Source organism: Grammomys surdaster, unplaced genomic scaffold, assembly GCF_004785775.1.
Source record: "Grammomys surdaster isolate TR1022 unplaced genomic scaffold, NIH_TR_1.0 367, whole genome shotgun sequence".
In the NCBI taxonomy this organism is placed as follows: Eukaryota; Metazoa; Chordata; class Mammalia; order Rodentia; family Muridae; genus Grammomys; species Grammomys surdaster.
Genome location: NW_021604786.1, coordinates 3,230,438 through 3,243,040, shown reverse-complemented (window position 1 = coordinate 3,243,040; position 12,603 = coordinate 3,230,438). Strand labels below are relative to the sequence as shown.

The 12,603-nt window shown below is 45.4% G+C and overlaps 1 pseudogene; it reads left to right on the top strand.

Moving 5' to 3' along the window:
* The first annotated feature begins 11,028 nt into the window (after positions 1 to 11,028).
* Positions 11,029 to 11,184, top strand: LOC114631851 (annotated as a pseudogene).
* Positions 11,185 to 12,603: the final 1,419 nt, after the last annotated feature.

Genomic DNA, 12,603 nt, shown 5'->3' with positions numbered 1-12,603 from the left:
CTTGCAGGGCCCCAAAGCAAGATTATGGTATATTTATCAAATAAGTAATTTAAGAAATAATGAGCATCTAGTGTTGATATAAATTTACCCAGAGGGAAGTGTGCACCATAAAACAAAATCTCTTTTCTGATATGTAACATGTCTTTGTTGTTGTTGTTATTGTTGTTGTTGAGACAGGGTCTCTGTATGTAGTCTTGGCTATCCTGGAACTTGCTGTATAGACCAGGCTATCCTCAAACTCAAAGAGCTCTGCCTGCCTCTGCCTTCTGAGTGCTGGGATTAAAGATACGCGCCCTACCAATCCTGGCTTTTATTGCCTTTAAAATGTTTTCCTATACAATATATTTAGATAACAGTCTTTCCCCTCTCCCAACTCCTCTCAGATCCTCCCTGTCCATCTATCTTTGTGTTTGTTCTCTGTCTCTTAAACACACACACACACACACACACACGCACACGCACACACTCAGGAAAAGAATCAATGGTGGTGTCTTAGTTAGGGTTTTACTGCTATGAAGAAACACCATGACCAAGGCAATTGTTAAAAAGGACAACATCTAATTGAGGCTGGCTTATAGGTTCAGAGGTTCAGTCCATTATCATCAAGGCGGGAACATGGGAGTGTCCAGGCAGACATGATGCAGGAAGAGCTGAGAGTTCTACATCTTGTTCCAAAGGCAAACAGGAGCAGACTAGCCTCCAGGCAGCTAGGATGAGGATTTTAAAGCCCAAGCCCACAGTGGCACACCTACTCCAACAAGGCCACACCTCCTAAGAGTGCCACTTCCCATGGGCTGGGCAAACTCAAACCACCACAGGTGCCAATGTTCATATATAAGAAATGAGGCCCCTGGAAGGACCTGGAAAGCAGGAATCTTAAAACATTTCTGAAAGACCATTTCTTCCCAGTGATTTTGATGCTCACAGGTGCCGGTAGAGATCTCCACCTCCGGCAGTTTTCAAAGTCAGACAGCCGATTGGCTAGAGGTTTGTTTCTTAAATGCTAAACATTCCTAAGAGGGTCTGAGGCTGCTTGGGGTTAGAAACTTCCTCTGTGTGTCCAACTTATTTCTCGGCAGTTTCACCTGGAAGCAAATCAGGACCCATGGGATATTGAACTTCATTTGTCTCTGTGGCTGTGGTTTTGAGGCACCAAGAGGCATACCCCGGCATAGCTACTTTGTATCCTAGATCTGCAGTAGCTGTCTGTGACTTCAGCTTCCCCTCGGTGTCTCTTTGTGCTCCTGGACCTGCCTTTCTGCTCCTTCCCCTGCTCTGTCCCCTAGGATAGTGGTTCTCAACCATCTCTGTGCTGTGACCTGTTAGTACAGTTCCTCGTGTTGTGGTGACCCCCAAAGTATAAATTATTTTTGTTGCTGTTTCATAACCGTACTTTTGCTACTGTTATGAATCATAATGTAAATATCCGACACGCAGGACAGTGTTAGAAAACCCCGTATATGAAAGGGTAGTTTGACCCCCAAGGGGGTCGCGACCCACAGGTTGAGAACCATTGGCCGAGGGGGACCATGGTGGGTACGTGAGTGACTTCCATGGAAACGGGATGCAGAGGGAGGGGAGACAGCACTCATTTCTCGGGGATGAAGGTCTTAAAGCCCACCTCCCCCACACACAGTGACACACTTCCTCCAACAAGGCCACACCTCCTCATAATGCCACTCCCTGGGCCAAGCGTATTCAAACCACCACATAGTGTGAATCACACAGAGCCAGCTGGAAAATATCGCGAAGTTGTTAGGAAGCTTTTAGGGATCGAATTCCTGCAGAAACCTGTGAGCCCAGAGTAACACGCGAATGTTGATGTGTCTGATTTTATATGAGCGTCAGAGAAGGCAGTGGGGGAGGAGCTTCATGGAGGAGACTCACCATCCCGTGTGCCAGATGAGGAGAGACGATTAGAAAGCCAGGAGCAGAGGCTGAGCCAGAGGCTTAAATCAGACTGTGACAAAGTTTATGGTCATTATGTCTCCAGCTAAAATACTATGTGACAGGCATAGCTTTGACCGCCGGAAACAAATGGCTGGATTTCATCCGCTGAACTTTATCTTGGTGTGAATACAAGCCAGCCCGAAGCTGATCCTTGCAGATCACCTTAGATGGTGGCCCCTGTCATAAAAGGACAGGCTGGGAAATGTGGCATTACAGAGCCCCTCTGTGCCATCCAACAGGTGTTTCTCAAGTAGAACTACTGAGCCTCCCTGGGATCATGCTGGTGGTGGTGTAAGCACCGTTCAACAAGCCTTGTTTCCAAAACGTTGGCTTTTGGGATTTTTGTTTAGTTGTTGTTGTTGTTGTTGTTGTTGTTGGTGGTGGTGGTGGTAGTGTGTGTGTATGTATGTGCTCCCTAAAAGAAAGAACACTTGTTTTTAGGTTGACCCACGCATGTACAGGTAGGTACCTGCAGAGGCCAGCAGGGGGAATCTGATTGATGCCCTGTTGCTGGAATTACAAGCAGTTATTTGTAAGGGACTGGATATTAGACTTGGGCACCAAACTCAGGTTTTGTAGAAGAACGGGAAATGCCTTCACCTCGGAACCGGCTCTCAGCCCCTAGCTTCCTGTTTACAACCACGATGCTCTGGCTCTGGTCAATGTCTTTAGCTCCTTCTTTTCTTTCAGGCTCTCAGTACAGAGAGCAGTGTGGTGCATGCAGGTGTGGGCTACTGTTAGTGAACTCAGAGCTCCTGGGCTGACAGCTCACGACAGATGGGCCGTCATAGACATCACATAAACTGGGGCTCCCAGCAGACCAGAAGCCGCTTGGCAAACATGAAACAAATTAAGAACTTGGCATAGCATGCAAGATAGGATAGATCTCACTTTATTTTGAGTCAGCAAGTCAGCAGTCGCCTGATGATCAGGCCATCTAGTAGGGAAATCAGTTAAGAGAGTTCCTGAATTCTGGAATAAATGAAGAAAGGGTCTCATTCAATGCAAGCTGTGGCTTCATGTCCTCCTTTCCGGCTTTCGTTTGGATTTTGGTGATACGGTCAAAGTTTTGGCAATAGCAAATGTCTCCTGGAATTTGCTACTGTTGTACAATTAGCAACAGAAAAACCGGCTCTGACTACAGCCATGCTTTCTCTCATCATCCTGACTGCAGCTTCTCAGAGCATGAGCAAAACCTTTTTAGCCTGTGTTGAGAGGGATATCCACGGTATCTACCCGTCAGTCTCAACACCCCATTCCGCTCCCTCAGTCTCCCCAGAGAGGACTTGAGGCTCTCAGCTGACACAGTGGAATATTGCCTAGGTAGAGAATTACCTTTAAACATCCCGGGGAAAATGTATTTAATTCTAGGAAAACAATCTGGTTGATCTTCTCCTTTGCAGAATAGTTTGAATGCCGCCACCGTTGCTTATTGCCACTCAGAAGTGGCGGTAGACAGGAGACGTATTTTTGTGCCCACCTAGCCTTGGAATCAATCCCTCCCGACACGATTCCAGAGCCTTTGGGTTGCCATAGAAACCACATGGCCTCCAGCTGAGATTCCTCGGAGACTTAATTGCATTTGGAATTTCATAAACTCTATTAACCTTTGCCTGGCAGGGATGGGTGCGCTGCAAAACGAGTTAGATTAATAGCTTAAAGTGATACGTGTAGCCTGGTCCCGTGTGCCTAATGCTCTCTTTCAGTCAGTTAAGCATGTGCATAAGTGATCATTAGAGTGTTATTGTTGACGTGTGTCTTCCTCATTGGGAATCTATACCGATACAAAAAAAAAAAAAAAAAGGAATCTAAAAGATGTGTCATTTGCAAGGGGGATTTGGAAGGGAAGCTAACTCTGTCTGTGCATGTTAGTATATGTCTGTCTGTCTCCCTACCTCACGTGTGTGTAATGTGTCGGTAGATTTTGATGTTTAATCTTGACTGTCAGCTTGATGAAATTCAAATCACCTAGGAAACAAGCCTCTGGGCAAGCCGGTGAGGGAGTTTCGAGAGGTTTTACTGAGAAGGGAAGGGCAACTCTAACGTGGGTTCAAGCCCCTGACACCGGTGCAAGATCAATGCGCACCTTTAACCACAGAGACGCCTCTCCAGCCCTGGGTTTTCCCTTTTCAACAGTCTGGTGTTTATTTGTTAGTCTTTTTACATTTATCTAATCTTTTTTTTCCCCCTTTGGTTTTTCGAGACAGGGTTTCTCTATGTAGCCCTGGCTGTCCTGGAACTCATTCTGTAGATCAGGCTGGCCTCGAACTCAGAAATCCACCTGCCTCTGCCTCCCAAGTGCTGGGATTAAAGGCGTGTGCCACCACCGCCTGGCTCATTTATCTAATCTTATTATTTGAGCCTTTCATCATTTGGAATTCTCTTGTCGTTTCCACCCCGTTTCAACCTTGTGTCTCTCCCTCTCCGTTATGCGCTTTCTCATCTCCCCTCCCCCATCTCATTTCTCATTCTGTCTAGTTAACACTGCTAGCCAATCAGATCACGCTTTCATAAGACTAGAAGCCAAGAGCAAGGGGAGCTCCGCACAGATGGGCGGAGACTGAACGATGCGTTCCTAAGTGACTGGTGGGTCACTGAAGAAATCATGGAGGAAATGAAACGTTCTAGAATCAAATAAAAACGAACAAGCAAGGGATAAGCCTTGTTGGGATACAGCGAAGGCCGGTCCTAGAAAAGCAGTTCTCAACCTGTGGGTCGCGAGCCCCTCGGGGCGTCACAAATCAGATATCCCGCGTATCAGATATTTACATTACAATTCATAACGATAGCCAATTGACAGTTATGAAATAGCAACAAAGCTAGTTTCATGGTTGCAGTCACTACAACATGAGAAACTGTGTTAGGGCCTACAGCATTAGGAAGGTTGAGAACCACCGAAGACCATCAGAAGATAGCAGGCAGGTTTGTGTGTCCTATCGCGGGTATTGTAGGTAGGAAGAGTGAAGCTGGGTCTAACATCTCACTGTGATTCTGGTCTTGATGTTCTTGGGTCCTGCAAGGACCTGAGAGCCAAGATACATAAACAGTAAAAACACAAAGGAAGTCAGACTGTGTGTGCTGTTACTAACACAACTATCCTCCAAACAAGGGCTTTAAACCTGGTATTTCCCCTTCTGAGCCACAGCACTGTGAACGGAAGGACTCTGGAACGTGTTGGTGTAATTCAACAGTCAGCCTCTCTCTACTTAGGAGAATGTTCCAGCATTCCCCTAACAAGCATGTTTTGCTGTTGTTCCATGTGTTGTTTTCTGAGACAGGGTCTCACTATGTAGCCCTGACTGGCCTGGACCTTGTCATGTAGAACAGGCTAGCCTTGAAGTCATAGAGGTCTGCCTACCTTGGTCTCTGTGGTACCACCTGGTCTATGGTATTCTCTTATAGCTAGGGTAAAATCTGAAAACCATTGCTAATTTTTCTCCTTCATTTTTTTTTATCAAGTCTTCTTGTTGAGGTGATATGTAATTAACTACATGAAAACTCTAACTTTACTGTGGAAGCACTCATCAATTCTAAAGCTTCCAAAAGACATGGTGAAACCCAAAGCGTGGCCAGAACTCAATGTTCTGCCCTGTTCTGGGATCGTTTCCTTATATCTACCTCAGAACTCAAGAGAAAGCCATTATCTTTATCAATCTCTGCTTCCTCGCACATTTCTTGACCTCTGAGTATACGGTAGGGCACAGAATAATATCTTCTAAGACTGTACGAGAGAGCCCAAGACAATGTATACTGTGTAGTTCCACATATACCAAGCTATAGAATAAACAAAATTGATCCATGCTGGAAAAGAATCAAATAACGATCAAAGTGGATAATTTTACAATTTTAGTCGTAGTGATAATTATACCAGTGTACCAGGCTGGATAGTGTTCCTTCGAGTTCATGTCTTTCTCAGAAACTCATAATTGTATTAGGAAAAAAGGCCATGATCGTTACAGTTGGATAAGAGGTGCCACAGGAGCTGGTCGTTCTTAATTCCATAGGACTGGTGTCCTTTCTTGTGGGAAAGGAAGAGACACAGAGGCAGGAGCCATGAGAAGATCATACAAAGAGGAAGGCAGAGGTAGGAATACGGTACCCCAAACCACAGAACCATAGAGTTCACTGGTTGTGCAACCACGTTAGAGAGATGCTCTGATTTCAAGCCATGGGCTCAAAACAGTGAGGAAATATGTTTTCCTTGACTTAAGCCTCCAGACGACAGATACTTTATCATCATAGCTCCAGGAAGCGGATGTACTACTTAGAATAAACCTACCATTAAGCATCCATGATGTTCTAAGGTTCCAGTCTCTGCGTTAGCGCTCTTATCCCCAGAGGAGTAAGCTGTAATCAGACATTCCTGAGGAATTTCTCAGTGTCACGTGGCAGGCTACTCCCACCCCTGTCAGTCTGACTCCATTGGCTGACATCTTCACTGTGGTAGGACCAGCATGTATGTAGACAGCCGAACAGGCAAGGAGGGAGCTGCCCTTCTGCACAGCAGAATGGAGAAATACACTGTGCAGTGTTTCCCTAGAGAACGCCATGAAGCAACCCCAGTGAATAAAGTGTTAAAATACACAAGGTGCCAGTAAAGTTCAGATGTGCCGTGATGAGGGAAAGAAGCCATGCCTACGAGAACATGCATGGGGGTCGGGGGGAGGGAAGACTCTATTTATACCAGGCTGTACAGTAGGCACAACAGATCTAAGGAAAGTCAAACTAAACCAAACCAAACCAAACCAAACCAGACCAAACCAAAAAGAAAAAAAAAGAAAAATCCAGAATGGAGGATGCTTTCCTGTGAACTGGGCACAGAGGAAGACCACTGATCTTTGGTGGTAAGATCCGGTGTGAGTGACAGATGACAAAGCATCTCCCTGCATCAGTTCATCTAAGCTACAAGGTCAAGGGTCAGGGGTCAGGGAAGGAACTGGTCTGCTTGTTGCTAAACCCATCTCAGTTAAGTATTTGTAAAACTGGGGAATCTGCTCACAAACTCCCAGGGTATCCCTACGTGTTTGCATCCACGAGCTCTAAATTCCTGCAATTTGTACCACACGGTTCGGTGCCTGATTGTGTGCCTATGGTAGTGCGTTCTAATGGACTTCATTTTTATCACCCCAATCAGAGGTGGGAATACATCAACAGAGAGCAGGAGAGAGGACGGATGTGAGACTTCAAAGATGAGGCAACAAGTTACTATCCGGCTCTGCGAGCTTCACAGCTATGGCTAAAGAACTGCAGGAGGTTAGTGATAACGGACAGGTAAGTGGGGAAATGCACCCAACACCATGCTGTGCTCTGGGAGAATGACACAGTAGGACAGGTCACACGGGTCACCTTCATTTGAGAACACATGTTCTGAGTATCCTCATGATTGTGTGAAAGTGTGGATAGTCTGACTCCTACACCTGTGATGTTTTTTCCTCCCTAGATATATGCACCTAGGAATAGTTGCATTCAGAAAGAGGGCATACTGGAGATTAATAATTATCAATAAAATAAGACAGTCAGAAATACATATATACATATAAATATGTATATATGAACACATATATACATATATATGTATATATGAACACATATATACATATATATATACATATATATATATATGTGGAAGTGATCTCTCTATTAATGTAATACTACACTCACCTTTTGCTGTGACACTATGAGAGAGTTGTAAAGCCTGTGTAAGGGATGGAGGCAGGTCAATGATCTGGTCCTGTGAGTAACACCCAAGGACATGTGAGCAAACCCTGTTCACCCTGACAGGGTACCAACAACAGACCAATGAAATGATTGCACCCAAATCCAGCATAGTGAGGCTGCTGACTGGATTTACTTATGGGGTATAGGTAGCTCAGTGTCAGCTGCATCATTGAAAAGTCTACCCCAGCTCAGGTGAAGACTCCCAAAAGCCACAGGGTGTTAGAACAGGACTGCAATCAGATCAGCTGACTGGAGAGTCTCTTCTTTCCAGAGCTTCTATTTGATTGTATCACCTTGGGGGAGGAGCCTTGTGACTCTTCTGTTTCAGGAGTTTTCTGAGACTTGTGAGTTGTGTTTAGTTTCTGAGCTTTGGGAGGGAATGCTTCAATTAGGGGAAATCGCTACCAAGATGTGGGGATTGTGAGAAGGATTATGTAATAATACCCTTCTCACAATTAAGAAGGATTTTTTAGTAACAAGCATGTTGGAGCTGCAGCACTTAATAATATCATCCACAGCAGTGGTTCTAAACCAGTAGGGCGAGACCCCTTTAGGGGTCAAACGACCCTTTCACAGGGGTTGTCCTAAGACCATCAGTAAACACGGATGTTTACAATGTGATCCATAACAGTAGCAATGAAAATAATTTTAAGGTTGGGCTTACCACAACATGAGGAACTGAATTAAAGGGTTACAACATTAGGAAGGTGGAGGACCACTGATCCAGAGGGTGACTGAGTGAGTGACTGTGCACTACCTAAGTATGACACTTAACAAGTGTGATCTGGACAAAAGGATAATTTGTGGTGATGGGGTGGTGGCTCACGGTGAGCCAGATCAGGATGGTGTGAGACACCCTCAAGCTACTCCAACAATGAGCAATTTCAAAGGGATGAATCGCATATTTCTGAAAATTTTCCATTAATATTGTCAGTCCATGGTTGTCCTGGGCAACTGACACTGTTGATCAGGGACCACCTGTCGGTGGGCCTTGTTTGAACTGAAAGAGTTAATTTCCCCACTGGGAAGAAAAGACACAATGTAACCGCAAGGAGACTACACTGGATCAACTCTGCTTTGGCTCTGTTGTGAGAAAGCTGAGTCTGAGGCATCCGGATGGAAGTTTTTATCAGACCAAAATTATGCAAGTTTTAATAAAGAATTGCTTATGTGGGGCAGAGACAGACTGGGGGAAAATCTCAGAGAAAGATCTGTGACAGGGAAAGACCGTGCAGAGGTTCCTCTATCTGTTATTCTTGCTGAGGCCGTTTTCCAGGTTACCTAGACTCTGATGGGATTAATGGGGAATCCCACGGAAAACTACCCGGCTCTAATCTAGGAGCCGAAGGTCAGGATATCCTAGCTAATTAACTTAACCTTTGTTAAAACTGCTTATGTGTACAAGACCTGCTCCATCAAACTGTTCATCTTAGCCGCCTGTTTGTTCAAAATCCCCTCCACCAGCCTAACCCCTTATCTTAGCTTCCGTTAAAGTTGCTTGCTTCAAAGTGCTTAGTTGGCCAAGTCCCACCTCCAGCTGAGGCTGCTGAGCGAGATGCCTTGACAAGGTTTCTCCCTTAAAATCCCCATGTTCTGGACCTGTGGGGCCACACCCACGTCCTTCCGCCCATCCCCTTTTCCTATACCCTTCCCTCACCCCTTCCTCCTCTCCACCCCCCCAACACTTGGGTGTGGTCCCAACTGGCTGACATAAAGGCTTTCAATTGGCTATAAACGCTTCTGAATGTTCATCTCTGGTGGGCTACCTGTAGCAAGAAGAAAAGAATAATGTCCCTGAGAGGGAATGGGGTCCTTTGTGGACATCCAAGAAAAGTTACCTAGCCCTTCTACCCTGGGCCATTCAGGTGAGGTTTTGTTTGCACAGGCCAAGAGTTCAGCTCAGTATCTTGAGGTATCAAATCTCACAGTATCCCATATCTTCCCAGACACCAGCCATTAGCTGCTAGGTTCTCATTGCTTGTCAAAGGAATCCCCCCCACACACACCCCCACCACCACTGGCTGACAATCCACAGTCCAAACAGTTAGAATCTGTCTGCTAGGGAATGGGTACTTTTGATTTTGGTTCAGGGTCTTCTCCTAGGTTTTGGTCTTTGTGTTGCTACAGCTTACTGTGCGCAGGGCATGCATCGCCAGCCCATCACGGTGCCGTGACATCCTGCACTCCCCCTTATGAAGTACCATAGGGCTCAGGGTGTTGTTCACATAGTCCTCCAGACTGCCACCAGCCAACAGTCTCCACCCCTCCTTAGGGTATGATTCTAAGTCCCACGTGTAAGCATTCTGTCTAAGCTCAACCCCATAGTTACCTGGCAACAGTCAGGTATGCCTGACTCACTATAAAAGGGGCTGTCTTTCTTGCCCTCTTGTTTTCTCTTGTTCTTTCTCTGCTTCCCTTCCCCCCTCTCTCTCAGTGTGCTCATGGCTGGCCTCTACTCCTTCTCTCTCTCTCTCTCTCTCTCTCTCTCTCTCTCTCTCTCTCTCTCTCTCTGCCTCTACTAGCCTCTTAACTCCCCTCCCCATGCTCTGAATAAACTCTATTATTATTTTTTTTCAAGACAGGGTTTCTCTGTGTAGCCCTGGCTGTCCTGGAGCTCACTCTGTAGACCAGGCTGGCCACGAACTAACAAACTCTATTCTATACGATACCATCCTGTGACTGGTCCCTCAGGGGGAAGAGATGCCTCAGCATGGGCCCCATAGAAACACCCCCTTCCCCCCAATACCTCACCACACATCTACAGAACATACCCCCTCTCTCTTTATCTTTTTATAAGCACATCACCGCACCCTTCTCAGAATGAAGGCCGTCTGAACAAGGTAATGTAAAGACTCAATCCCCATCTCTGTCCACTGGAGTTGACTAGTGGTGACAGGACCTTTGGTGCCTCAGCCTTGCAGATTTTGGGAGAGACAGTAAGGATTCTCCTTGACTCCTTGACTGTGCATCTGAGACTGCCTCCTCCATGGTCTTCAATGTGGGCCAGTATTTTGTGCAAGCCCCCTCCCCCACAAAAAAGCCAAAAAAGAAAAAGAAAACCACACTATCCGAGTGACCTCTCTCTCTTAAAAGACTTATTTTATTTATGTATGTGAGTACACTGTTTCTGTCTTCAGACACACCAGAAGAGTGCATCGGATTCCACTACAGATGGTTGTGAGCCACCACGTGGTTGCTCGGAATTGAACTCAGGACCTTTGGAAGAGCAGTCAGTGTGCTTAACCAGTGAGCCATCTCTTCAGCCAAAGTGGTATCTTCTAATTGTGTTATTCTGTCCTGGACTTTCTCTTCTTCTTTCCTCTGCCATCATGTGCTCTACAGCGGATTCGGCTTCTCGCCATGTCACCTTACAAGGCTTTCAGAATCAAGCAATTTCTGGCCAAGAAACAAAAGCAAAATCATCCTATCCCTCAGTAGATTCGGATGAGAACCAGTAACAAAGTCAGGTACAGCTCTAAGAGAAGACACTGGAGGAGCATGAAGCTGGGTCTGTAAAGATTCACACATTGGCAAGACTGAGGGTTGCTACTGAATCATCATAATTCATCAATCCTGTCAGATGGAGTTCAACATTTTTAACTTGGAGACTTGCTCATGTCTAAATGGGGGATGTGGTTTGTCCAGTAATAAAATGTAGAACCTTTCAAAAACAATAACAACACCAATAATAATAATAATAACCACAAAAATTCACAGTAGTAAAGTTTCCCACAACTTCTTTCTGGACTTAATTTTTTTTCCCCCAGAACAAGAGACAGATGATGCCAGAGAACAGCCTGCCCACTAAGGACATACTGATTCCATCAAATTTACCAGGACCCAAGAAAAGTGATCAAAGCATTCTAGGTTTGGCCAAAGTAATTTCTTGGCCAGGATTCTCTGGGCTGCTTGATTTAAATTCTCTCTTTCTGCATTTTAGCAAGTGACTCTCAGATGCAAAAAGATAGATGGTGTTTTCTATGAATTCTGATTTTTTTTTGAAAAAAAAAAAAGTCTTTAGTGAGGAACGACAGCCAGTTTCTTACTTGACAGTAATTTATGTAGCAAAGAGATACAGATTTGATCAGGCCCCAGAAACCTTAGAAGTACCTGGATAAAACTCTTCATTTTAAGGAGCAGAGAGGATGCCATCCTTACCTGTTAGCATACAGCAGGATGAGTGCTCACCAAGGATCATTGATTGCACACCCAAGCTTTGTGTGTGTGCCTCTTCCCAGGTCTCTCTGCCAGCTCCTCCACCATTACTTACTCAAAACATGCAGTGGGGGTATTCTATTCCTCGAACTAAGAACTGAAAATGATTAATCCTACACGTGTGGCACACTGTGAGAGGTGAAGGCTCTCTTGAAAGTTGAAGGCTAGGAGGCAGTTTGAAGCCTCTTCCTGATGTCCCCAGTGGCTGTGGGTTTGGGAAAAAAAAAGTGATTTTTGTGATTTTTGCTTAGCACGGGAAACTTCAATTAACAGACGTAGGTGAAAAGCTCAGAGGAAGTCTCTCTCAGAATAAAGCATAGCACTGTGGTTGGAATATGGAATGTCCCCCACAGGATCATGAATGTGAACACCCGATCACCAGCAGGTGGCGCTGGTTTGGGGAGGATGTGGAACTTTTATGAGTTGGAGGCTTGATGGAGGAAGTGGGCCACTGGGAACAGACCTTCGAGCTTCATAGCCCCGCCCCATATCCTGTCTATTTTCTGCTTCCCGACTGTGAACACAATGCGGCCAGCTGCTCCATGCCCCTGACGTCATCTTCCCTCTGTGTTGGACATATCCCTCAAACCGTGAGCTGAAATAAAACCTTCCTCTCTTGAGGTGTTTCTTAGGTATTTAGCAAGAAGAGAAGCAACTAATTCACATGGTTATGGTTTGGAGACCATATGAACAAATCTAAGATGTAAACCTTACTTCTTA